Here is a 12,417-nt window from a genome sequence, read left to right on the forward strand (position 1 = left end):
TGCCACAGAAACCCAGCATCAATGTTAATGAGGACAATCTCTAATGTAAAACTTTGTCTCCAAAATACCAGTCCAAGAAGCTGTGATCACAAATATTTAGCTATACATTTTTCTTTTTTCTTTTACCTTGAAAGTCTTCTTTGTCTAAAGTGCCCTCAAAAATAAGTACTCTGCCAATTTTTGGATCAATCACTTATAACCTCAAAGATATTTTGCTAACAAGATGCTTAGAGGAAACCGAAGAATACTGCACTTTTATCTTCTCTCTTAAGACTCTCCTTAGATACCATGTCAGGAACAGTGAAGTTATTCTTTGCAAAATTATTTCAATAGATTATTTTTTTCTCTTCATCTTGCATTTGCTCAACAAGATGTATGGAGAATAATAGAGTTGAATCACCCATACCATGGATGACAGTGTCTTTCACAAAAGGACAATGCTCCTATGTCCTATTTCTCTGTCCTCCTCTTAGCTCTTGCCTGATTTCCAACTAATCACAGATTCTTAGCTTCAAGTCTAATGAAGGTGAAGGACTATAAGGACTCCCCCATTGCTACATTGTAGGGCTAGATCTCTGGCAGGAGGTAAGTGTGAACGACGCACTCAAGGAACACACGTTGGGAGAACAGGCTTAAGCAGTTCTGGTTTATTTCTGCACAAGGGTTGGGATTTTATAGCTCCAACTTTCCCAACCTCCTGAGTCCTTCCCAGCCAATTACTTAGCGGGGAGTTGATGATGGGCACTGCTTGGTGACAGGCACTGATTGGTCCCCCGGGGGCATGTAGGGAGCAGGGACAGCTCATGGCAGGAAAGCTAGGCAGACGTGCCTGTGGGTCACGTCTCTATGAGCAGGAAGTGTGCTTCAACTGCTACTCTAGCTGACTCAACCAGATCTGACCGGCTCTACCCACAAATTTTCCCTTTTCTTTTAAAAGGACCGTCATTATGGTGACCCGTCATTGGAGGCATTTTTGCCGGGAGTGCAAGCATTTAATAATTCCTAGGAGAGTAAGCCCTACATGTGCACGGCCTCCCCAGATGACCAGAGAGGATGGCGAAAACCATTGTTGTAACTTTTTAAGCACATCTTCTAAAAAGGAGACAGCGGGAATAAGCTGAATGGTGGTCTGGTTTAGGTGGGTAACATCATGCAGCAGGTTTTGGTTGAAGTTTAAGTACTTAAGGGACTTAGGGCCTTTGAGGTAGTTACTAAGTTCAGTGAAATTGGGTGCGGGAGTGGTAAGCTGACCGACAGAATTAGTCAAAGCATTACATAGTCCTCCTTGTTGTAATCAAAGAAACGTAATCTGTTCTTGGAGCAAGTCTATTTGTTGTTGGAGCACAAGGAGGCCTCCCTTAAGATGATTGGCAACTTGTAAATGTTATAATTCTATGGATGACAGTTGAGGGATGAGCTGGTTTATCTGTTGCACGGTGGACACGCTTTGGGACAGCAATACAGCCGCGGTGGTAGCTGAAGCCACTGTAGCGATGATTGCGGACCCGATTGCAAGGATCAATCCTACTGCTCTTTTAGTGCACGGATGAATCAAATGAATCTGGGAAAACTGAGAGTCATTAGTAGCCAGAACAATAAATGGGGGAACACGTACCAAACCTGCAAAAGGATATGAGTCATTGGGTTGCCAGTGATTGCTGAGAGTGCAAGTAGCGGAGGAGTTGTCTCCTAGACAAAAAAAGAACGGGGCTCTAACCACTACCATTCCTGACACCTGGTCATATCCAGATCAGTTACAGCGATGAATATTGGCCAATAGGAAAGGGGACAAAATGAGGCAGGAATGTGATGATCAAACGAATGGCATGGGGGGTCCTAGGTCTCCCAATCGTCCTCCTGAAGAGTCATAAAACTCCTTTAGATTTTGAGGTTTGGGATCCTTTTCAGATTGGTTGTATATAGCTGGGTCTCTACCCTTAAAAGAGTTTTAAAAAAACTATGAAGATGAAGCAGTGGGTGAGGCTTCAATAGCCAAGAAGCTGTGTTTAATTGGAAATCAGGAAAGAGCTGAGAGGAGGACATAGAAGTAGGACACAGAAGCGTTGTCTTTTTGTAACAGACCTGTCTTCCAAGGTATGGGTGATTTACCTCTATTCTTCTCCATACATCTTGGTGAGCAAATGCAAGAACAAGAGAAAAATAATATATTGAAATAATTTTGCAAAGAGAAACTTCACTGTTCCTGATATGATATCTAAGGAGAGTCTTAAGTGAGAAGATAAAAATTGAGTATTTTTTGGTTTCCTCTAAGCATCTTGTTAGCAAAATATGTCCTTGAGGTTAGAATTGATTGAAACAAAAAGTGATGGAGCACCTATTTTTCTGGGCAATTTAGACACAAGAAGACTTTCAAGGTAAAGGAAAAAGAAAAAAGTTAGCCAAGTATTTGTAATCACAGTTTCTTGGACTGGTTTTCTGGAGACAATTTTTACATTAGATTTGTCCTCATTAACATAGATGTTGTTTCATGGCAACCAAATACAAGAGGAAAGTTTAATGGACTCGCTTAGTCAATTAAACAGCATAATAAAATAAAATGGCAAATAACTTTTAGTGAATTATTTGACCAATTACTTTGCCAGAATAAAGAAGGAAAATGTAATTCAAAATGAATTGACCTAAAAGTATGAATAAAATGTAGTGAAGAGAGATGAGAGGAAAAAATAAAGGATTTTTTTCTCTACAGTGGAGTAATGGGTTCTTCATTTTGTTTCTTCCATTCCATTTTTCCAAGCTATCAATTGTGGCTCAGGACTGGAGTATCAAGTTCAGACAAAGAGAACTCATAGAAGAAAGATAATATTTGCAGCAGATATATGTGATTTATAACCTTAGATAATCTATTTAAATCTGTTCAGAATACTCCCCTACGCCAAACTGCCCTCTTTGAACATCTTTGTTTGCTTTTACTAAGACTTCCCTCCATTAACTGCTTAAAATTTTTGAGAGGTCATATTCATACTCCCTACAGATTGCTGTTTGGTTGTGTTTTTTATTTGTTTTTGTGTTTTTTTAACTGAATTTCCAAAGGTTGTGCAAGTGTCTTACAATTAAATATGTCCACCTAATTATCCATTGCTCCTGGATCACAGTGACACCATCTATCATTCTCAACCACTCCATTCTCCAAGATTTATTTCCGATTTACCACTTCCTTTCTCAAATGTGTACATTGAGTATTCTAGCTGTACTTGCCCCTTGTTCCATTTTTCATTCATTCTATGTCTTTACTATTATGGCTCTCTGGTTTCAACTTCCTGATAGTCATTCTGTTAAACTGTCTGTTAATATTTGAAAGGTTTATATACATTCCATGGAGTTTCAGTCCTGCACATACTTGAACTGATGTCAGCTTATATTTCCATAATTCATTCATCTGCAATAACAATTTGCAAGACTGGAGACTTGAAACACCTAGACATGATTATATTCTCATCCATTTGAAGATTAATCTTTAGTCAACAAGAAAGTTTAAAAATGGCTTTGAATGTATTCTTAACTACCAGTTTTTATAAATGGTTTTGTACAATGATGTGTGATTATTTTATATTACATGGAATAAAACTTTCTACTACCTATAAGTTTTGGAAAAAGAAGGAAAGTAACATATACTAATATAGAAGAATATGATAGAAATAGAAGATAGATTTTGTCACATCTCAGATGAGTACCCATATTCAAGACTTAAAGACATATTTCTTACTGTGTTAGACAGAGGGAAAACAAAACAGCATATGATAAGGCAAGTATTTGTGACTTTTTAAAATGCCCCTTATTAAGTGATGAAATTTACTTTATTAGCTAATGTTTAGGGTTGAAATATGGGAGGCTGATCTATTAAACAAATTTCTGGAAGGCACCTACTGAGCAACACAAATGGTGCGTGGTACTACTTTTAGACTTTAATGAATGGTTGAACCTGTCTGACATTAGTGCTGGGTAAATGAATCAAGTCTATTGTAACTTGCTCCCTACACTTGAAAAACTTGTAGTGTCACTAAGTGTCATCTACTTATCAAATGTTATTTTGGTAAGTGTGATTTCAAAAAGTTCATTTGAAAAGGAATACACTTTCAGGAGATTAAATGTAGGTTGGTTTGAGAATGACAACATTTTTATACCACAGAACCAAGTTGTACTAAAGTACCAGTGTTTTGAAGCACAAACGATCTTCTCAATTAATGTTTTGCTGAATTAAATTTAACCTCTAAGTCATTTTCCTGACCATGGTAGATCAATCACGGATCTATCTTTCCAGGAACTATTTTTTGGCCCACTTATGCTGGACTGAAATATGACATTAGTCATAAGGGGAGGGGTATTAAAAATAATCTTGTGACACTTTCTGATCTTGTTCACTCATATGGGCTGGTCATCTGTCAATTCAGGTTGAAATACAGTAATTTCTCTCGATTTTGTGACTTCATCTTTCATTTTAAGTTGCCTTACATTACACAATTGCTTGCTGCTAATTCTTGTTTCTCAAGGAATTGGAGCCCTGAAATATAAGAAATGAGAAATTGAGATGGATTTTCAGTTACTGTCTGCTGGCATGTTGCGTAGTCCTAGGTGAGAAGTATTGCCCCTGTTATCTGATGATGCAGGTAACTCAGCCATAAGATATTAGGACCCATGGGTCTATAGAAGAATAATGTCTTTTAGATATAATATTAGCAAAATTGGAGTATAATATGTAGGAGGAATGAATCAGAAATATGGAGAAAAACAGTTTGGGACCAGTGAGTTAAAACAATAAACAGAGCATCAGAGTAAAATCTCTTATAGATTAGAGGAAAACAACATTTATTTTTAACAATGTGAATTCAGAAGACCATGAACACTTAGAAGGTATCACAAGTATATACCGAAGACATTGCATTGATACTTTTTATATTCTAATATATACTCTAAACTTAATTATTTACATTCCAATTCTATTTATTGGAATAAATAAATATCAATTTATTTGTCAAATTATCAATTGATTCTAGTAAGTTTCACTGTGTGAAATATAAAATCAGCATATATAAATATAAAATATATAACTATATATAATATAATAAAATGGCACATGTTTTGCATTGTTCTGTTTTGGTTAGGGTATCCAAAGCTACTCTGTTTTAAAGTATTTTTCTATTATCTCTACCTCAGTGTTTGATAGAGTTAGATTTAAACCTTTACCTTTTGTAGATTCACAGATTGGAGGCAAGAGGAAACATTACCAATTTAAGGCCTAATAACAAGGAGAAACATATGGACTTCTCCTGGAGCTATGAAAATATTTGGTGATAGAAAGGCAGTAGTCTAAGTTCCTGCCTGGTTGGAAGGTAGACAGGCCCGGACATTAGGTAATCATGCATATGAACAATTTTTTCACCTTCTTGGCTTTAGCTACTTTTGAAATGGTAGGTATAATAAACCATTATATTTTGATAAAAAACCTTCTAGTCTGAAAAGTTCTGTCTGAAATATTCATTTTTCTATGATCCCTTGGAACTAAGATTTATTTTGTTCAAGTAAGACAATTTACGCGATCAGGGTAAGATATTCTGGTTGGTCTGATCCTACATGGAAGAAGGGTAAAGCATCTGGTAGACATTTGTGCCAATGAGACCGCATTTGGGAAAATTTCAGCTGCAGAAGTTTAGAAGTAGCTCTTAAGCAAGGCTTACTTTGAATCCGTTAGCTACACAGAGCAAACTCAGTTGAATAAATAAGTATTTGAAAAAGCCATCCCCTTTGGACCTAGCTAAAAATGCTTCAAAGTATGATTAAACTAAAATGAAAAAGATTTAAAATAGTCATTGACAAAAAAAAAATTACAAACGTGAGCATTCAACTGAACAATATAATTATTTTCCATTATACACAGAATTTTAGGGAAATAAGATCAGTAGCATTGTTAGAAACAATAAGGTTTCCTTGTTACAAACAGGCACCCAAGGATATAATTCTGTATAAATATTGCATCATTAACTACCTAAATTTAGAGGACATTACATGCTTCAGCAGCACATGAACCCAAATTACACCAATACAGAGATTAACATGGCAATTGCAAAGGATGATATGAAAATCTGTGAATTATTCCAGATTTTTCATTCTTCAGATGCAAGAAATGAAAAACAATTATTAAAAAGTTGATTACAAAATTAATAGTGTAACAATACATGTAATCCATATAAATAAAAGTTAGTTTGACATCAGTGTATTAAATCTTCACCTTAGAAAGGCCTTTACATAGCATAATCGTTATAAAACTTTTAAAATTAGACAACATTGTCATTTTATTCCAAAGAAATATACTATAAGGACCTAGTAAAAAAGGAATCTTAAACTGTTTTGGTATGGAATGCAATCTGAAAGGACACATTTATTAATGAGCCTATATATTATAAAACAATGTAGAATTCAAAGTCTTATATCTAGGAAAGAATAAAATAGATAATTGGCATTATACAAACAGAATACAGAATATTTAAAGGTATAATTTTTCACATAAGCACCAGAAATATCTTTAGTTTCTTTAGTACTCATTTCAACAGATAAATTAAAATTTGTGAATAAAAAAAAGCAAAAACTCGAGGGTGTCCAAGATGGTGACGGGGAACTAGGGGAATGCCACAGCTCTCCCCAACCAAAAAGAGAGTTTGAGTTCCAACGTTTAATCTCCCCAAGAGACCGACAACAACAAAAAAATCAACATCCAGAGAAAAACAGGAGTTGAAAAGAAGAATTTCACAACAGAGAAGCTTGAAGACGCCTCCCCCAACGTCTATTGGCCACAAAGCAGCGTGCCAAGCCATGGCCAGCCCGGCCTGGTGGGAGCTACCAGTGGCCCAGATAGATACACAGGGAGTTGTCTGCAGATCACCGGCACCAAAGACCCCTGAGGTATGAGTGTCAGACCGGCTGATCCTGACGAATGAAGAAACCTCCGAGCAGGGAACTTGCACAAAGATCCCACCCCTTCCCCTCACTCTCCATTGGAGCAGGGAGGCTCCATCCCACCAAAGCCACTCAGCCCCATGGCAGGAACCTCAGAGATACATGAGATGCCCACAGAACACCAGAGCAGAAGAACTGAAAGGAAGTGGTGCTGATCCAGAGAGCACAGAGACAAACCCCAGCAATCAGAACCTGAACAGAGTCCCCACCCCACCCCTCCGGTGGAGGCCAGACGCCCATCCCTTGGAGCGGACCCAAACAGTGTCAATGGGGGCAGTGACAGAAAAGAAACACACAGAGCCACCACCTCTCAGCCTAGCCCACAACCACCTCAATTGAACTCTGATTGCAATGGCAACCAACAACAACCTACATCACATGAAAACAAATAGCTCCAGGGTGAGTACCCCGCAGGGGACAGTGTATTCCTCAAGGGAGACCAGAGCTGGTGGTAATTCCCAGACCCCCTACCCCAAAACCTGCACCACAGGACCCACTAAACCTAGAAACTGTTCAAGAGCTCCACCAGCTCATGAATCACACTCAGCTGGCCAGGCTAGAACAAGAGAGACCCTGGAAGGAAGCTTAAAAGCCCAAGCCTGGTACAGCGCCATTGGGTCAAGAACCCAACGGTGGAAGAAATTTGAACTGTGTACTCCAAGCTGCGTAATCTAGGTGGGATACACAGCAGCACAGGTCCAACAGGTGTGCCCAGGCTGGGGTCTGGGACCAGGCCTGGGGATCTGGTGCCTGAGCAACATAACCAACTCCTCCCAACTGAAATCAGAAGCTGAGCATACGCCTCAGTAGAGGGGAGAAAAACAGGGAACTACACTCCTGGTAATCATGACTGTGACAGCAAAAGATGCGGGGGGTTCAGGACAAGAGAAGCCCAAACTCCACAAGAACCTGACCCATGTATTCTAGGCTAAGAATTGAACAACACAGGCCTCCAGCACCCGATAATAGTCAGGAGCTCAGGCTGGTAAGGTGCTCAACAGTACAGTGCTTGTCTTAGGTGCAAGAGGCCCTGGATCTGATTCCTCAGCAAAACATAAGCTGAAAGGGCCAGATGTGGTGCTATGGGTCAAATGGTAGGGTGCCAGCCTTGAGTTGAAGAGCTGAGGGACAGCACCCAAGACCAGAGTTCAAGCCCACAAATAGCCAAAAAAGTAAAACAAAACAAAACATCAGGAGACCATAGCAGACTCCAGCATCTGGGAGAATACATCCAGCACATCCAAACTAGCCAAGAGCACCTGTAGGAACAAACAGGAGCAGTCTAGGCTGCTCAACCCTTCTAACGGCGGGAACTGCCAGTGATCTACAGCAGAGAGCTGAGAATCCTGTGTGGGTCAGACCAGCAGCTGGAGGTCGGCCCCCAACAGAACCGAGATCAGGTACAGACTCCCTCTACCAGCACAGAAACAGTAACCAAGCAAAGACAGACACCTATTGACCAAAACAAAATTTCAGATTAGTCTGCAATAATCCCTGAATAACCATGAGAAAATCACAGAGAAATATTATAAGGTTTATCAACAGCTAGGATAGCAAGCTATCTCTAAAAGCCAGCAGCAACCCAGGGGAGAGCCCCACTGGGAGCAAAGCAGGAATGGAAGACAAACACTACATCCAAGACATGCTGGAGGCAATGACTCAAGAAATAAAGTGAGAAATAGACCAGAATTTGAAAGAACACCAGGTCAAAATACCAAAAGAGGTGCAGGACATCAAAGAGGAGATGCATGCAAAAATAGAGGTAGCACACACCTCACTAAGCCATGAGATAAGTGACAAAATAGAGGCAGTACACACCTCATTAAGAGGTGAGATTAGTATTTTGAAAACCAACATTGAATCCATTAAAATCAACAATGAGTCCATTTCCTCCATGCAAAACACAATGGAAGCCACAGTTAACAGAGTGAACAAAATGGAATTCAGAAGACAGAATACATCAACTGGAACAAAAAATGACAGATATGGAAAATTCACTTAAATTATACCAAAGGGAAATTCAAGGGCAAGCAGATAGTGCCAAGAAAATTAACCTTCATATACGAAGGTTAGGAATATCAAAGCAAGGGAATGCAACACCTATTCCCCAAGATAATCGGTGAAAATTTTCCCCATCTCAAAAAAGAACATCTTACCCACATAACAGAAGCATATAGAACACCTAACAAGCAGGATCCCAGGAGAAACACTTCTAGACACACTATAGAATAATTGATAGATCTGAATGATAAGGAAACAATCTTGCATGCAGCAAAAAATGAAGAAGGAGCTATACTACTATAGGAAAATATTAGAATCACTACAGATCTCTCCACACAAACACTGAATGCAAGAAAGGCCTGGGAATGTACCACATGAGCCCTGAGAGCCAATAACTTCCAACCCAGACTGATATACTCAGAAAAGCTAGCATTCACATTCGATGGAGAACTGAAAATTTTTAATAGCAAAGAAAAACTAAATTAATACATAAACATTAAGCCAGCGTTACAAAGACTACTAAGAGGTGGAACACAACCTGAGAAAAGCAACCAGAAACAGGGACCTGCACCGAGACAGGCATTAATAGAAGTCTATCTGAGCAAGGACAGAGGAAAGGAAAGATGAAAAACAGTGACCATAATGCATCTCTCTATACTATCTCTTAAGATTAACGGGCTTACTTCACCAATCAAAAGAAAAAGAACTGCAGTTTGGATCCTAAAACATGACCCATCCATCTGTTGCCTTCAGGAGACCCACCTCTAAGCCAAACATGCAAACAAACTCAGAGTGAAGGGTTAGAAAAGGATCTACCAATCAAATGCCCTTAGTAAGAGAGCAATCCTTATATCTGACAAAATAAACTTGTCATTAAAATCATTGTAATGTCAAACCATCCCTGCATCCCTGGGATGAAGCTTACCTGGTCATAGTGTATGATTTTTTAAATGTGTTTCTGGATTCTTTTAGCTAGAATCTTAAGGATCTTTGCACCTGTGTTCATCAAGGAAATTGGCCTGTAATTCTCCTTTTTGGTTCGGTCTTTGCCTGGTTTGGGGATGAGTGTGATATTGGCTTCATAGAATGAGTTTGGGATAGCTCCCTCCTTCTCTGTTTCTCTGAAGAGCTTGAGGAGTGTGGGTATTAGTTCTTCTTTAAAGGTCTTATAGAATTTTGCTATGAATCTATCTGGTCCTGGGCTTTTTTGGTTGGAAGACTTTTGATAGCTTCCTGTATCTCGTTGTAGGATATTGGCTTATTTAATTGGTTTCTTCTTTGCTCAGTTTGGGCAACTTGGATTTCTCTAAAAATGCATCAATATCTGCCAGGTTTTCTTCCTTTAGAGATTATAACTTTTTAAAATAGTCCATTAGGATTGTTTGGATATCTTGGGTACGTGTTATGATTTTTCCAGTGGCATCCCTAATGCTGTTACAATGGCTTTCCTCTCTTCCTTTTTTAATTAATCTTGCAAATGGTCCATCAATTTTGTTTATTTTTTCAAAGAACCAGCTTTTTGTTTGGTTAATTTTGGCTGTATTTTTTTATTTTCTAATTGGTTAATCTCTGCTCTTAATTTGGTTATCTGGCTCCGTCTAGTAATTTTAGGTTCCATTTTTTCTTGTTTTTCTAGCTGTTTTAATTGCAACATGAGATTATTTACTTGGTTTGTCTCCATTTTCTTGATGTGGGCAATGAGGGCAATAAATTTGCCCCTCAGGACTGCTTTTGCTGTGTCCCACAAGTTTCTTTGTGAGATTTTTTTCATTTTCATTGAGTTGTAGGAAATGTTTTATTTCTTCTCTGATCTCTTCCATTACCCAGGCATTTGCTATGGAGTGTGCTGTTCAATTTGCATGTATTAGAGGAATTTCTGCGGTATGCTTTGTTATTGAGAACTGGCTTGATTCCACTATGGTCAGATAGGATACAGGGGATTATGTCGTCCCTTTGTATTTGCTTAAGTTCCTTGCATGAACTATGATATGGTCTATTTTGGAGAAAGTTCCATGAGCTGCTGAGAAGAATGTGTACTGTGTTGTTTTACAGTGAAATACTCGGTAGATGTCAGTTAATTCTGCTTGAAGTATGGCCTCACTTAATTTGGTAGCTTCTTTGCCAATCCTCTGGTTGGTAGGCCTGTCCTTTGGTGAGAGCGGTGTGTTGAAGTCTCCTAGTATTATCGTATTGGGATCTATTTTATTCTGTAAGTCAATAAATATAATCCAACCCATCAATAGAGCCAAAGTCAAGAATCACATGATTTTCACCACAGATGCAGAAAAGGCCTTTAATAAAATTCAACATTCATTCATGCTAAAGGCTCTGGAGAAAACAGAAATAGCAGGAACATTTCTTAAAACAATAAAACCATTTATGACAGACCAATAGACAATATTATACTTAATGGGGAAAAGCTACAACCAATTCTCCTAAAATCAGGAAGAATGCAAGGATGCCAACTGTCTCCACTGCTCTTCAATATAGTCCTGTAACCCTTAGCCAGGTCAATAAGGCAAGAAAAATACATGAAAGGGATCCGCATAGGGAAAGAAGAGGTTAAACTATTCCTTTTTTCAGACAACATGATACTATACTTTCATGATCCCAAAAATTCCATCCCCAAACTCTTAGAAATCATAAATCACTTCGGCAAAGTAGCAGGATACAAAATAAACCCAAAAAAATCAGCTGCCTTCCTGTACACTGACAATGTACAAGAAGAGAGGGAAATAAAGGGAGTAACCCTATTCACAATAACCTCCCCAAAAATACAATATTTTGGAATTAACCTAACCAAAGATGTAAAAGAACTATTTAATGAAGACTATAAAAAGATAAAGAAAGAAATTTCAGAAGACACTAGGAAATGGAAAGACCTCCCATGCTCTTGGATAGGCCAACATAATATAGTGAAGATGGCAATATTGCCAAACTTAATATACAAATTCAATGCAATTCCTATTAAAATCCTAATGACTTACATCACTAAAATACAGAAAACAGTCCAAAAATTCATATGGAACAACAAAAGACCTAGAATAGCCAAACCAATTCTAGGGAACAAAGACAAAATGGGAGGGATATCCATGCTGCACTTCAAACTATACTACAGAGCTATAATAATAAAGACAGCATGGTACTAGCACAAAAACAGATCGGAAGACCAATGGAACAGAATAGAAGATCCAGAAATAAATCCACAGGCCTACAGCCAGCTGATATTAGACAAAGGAGCCCAAGACATACAATGGAAGAAACACAGCCTCTTCAACCACTAATGCTGGGAAAACTGCGCTGCCACATGCAGAAAACTAAAAATGGACCCCAGCCTATCACCATGCACCAATATCAACTCAAAATAGATTAAAGATATTAACATTAAAACTGAATCTCTGAAACAACTGCAGGACAGAGTTGGAGAGACACTTGAACTAATAGGCA

General features: G+C 38.5%; 1 pseudogene; it reads left to right on the forward strand.

The window, feature by feature from the left end:
* The first annotated feature begins 6,021 nt into the window (after positions 1-6,021).
* On the forward strand, positions 6,022-6,120 carry LOC138815863 (U6 spliceosomal RNA; annotated as a pseudogene).
* Positions 6,121-12,417: the final 6,297 nt, after the last annotated feature.

This window comes from Dipodomys merriami, unplaced genomic scaffold (assembly GCF_024711535.1).
Source record: "Dipodomys merriami isolate MVZ:Mamm:240054 unplaced genomic scaffold, mDipMer1.0.p SCAF_674, whole genome shotgun sequence".
NCBI lineage: Eukaryota > Metazoa > Chordata > Mammalia > Rodentia > Heteromyidae > Dipodomys > Dipodomys merriami.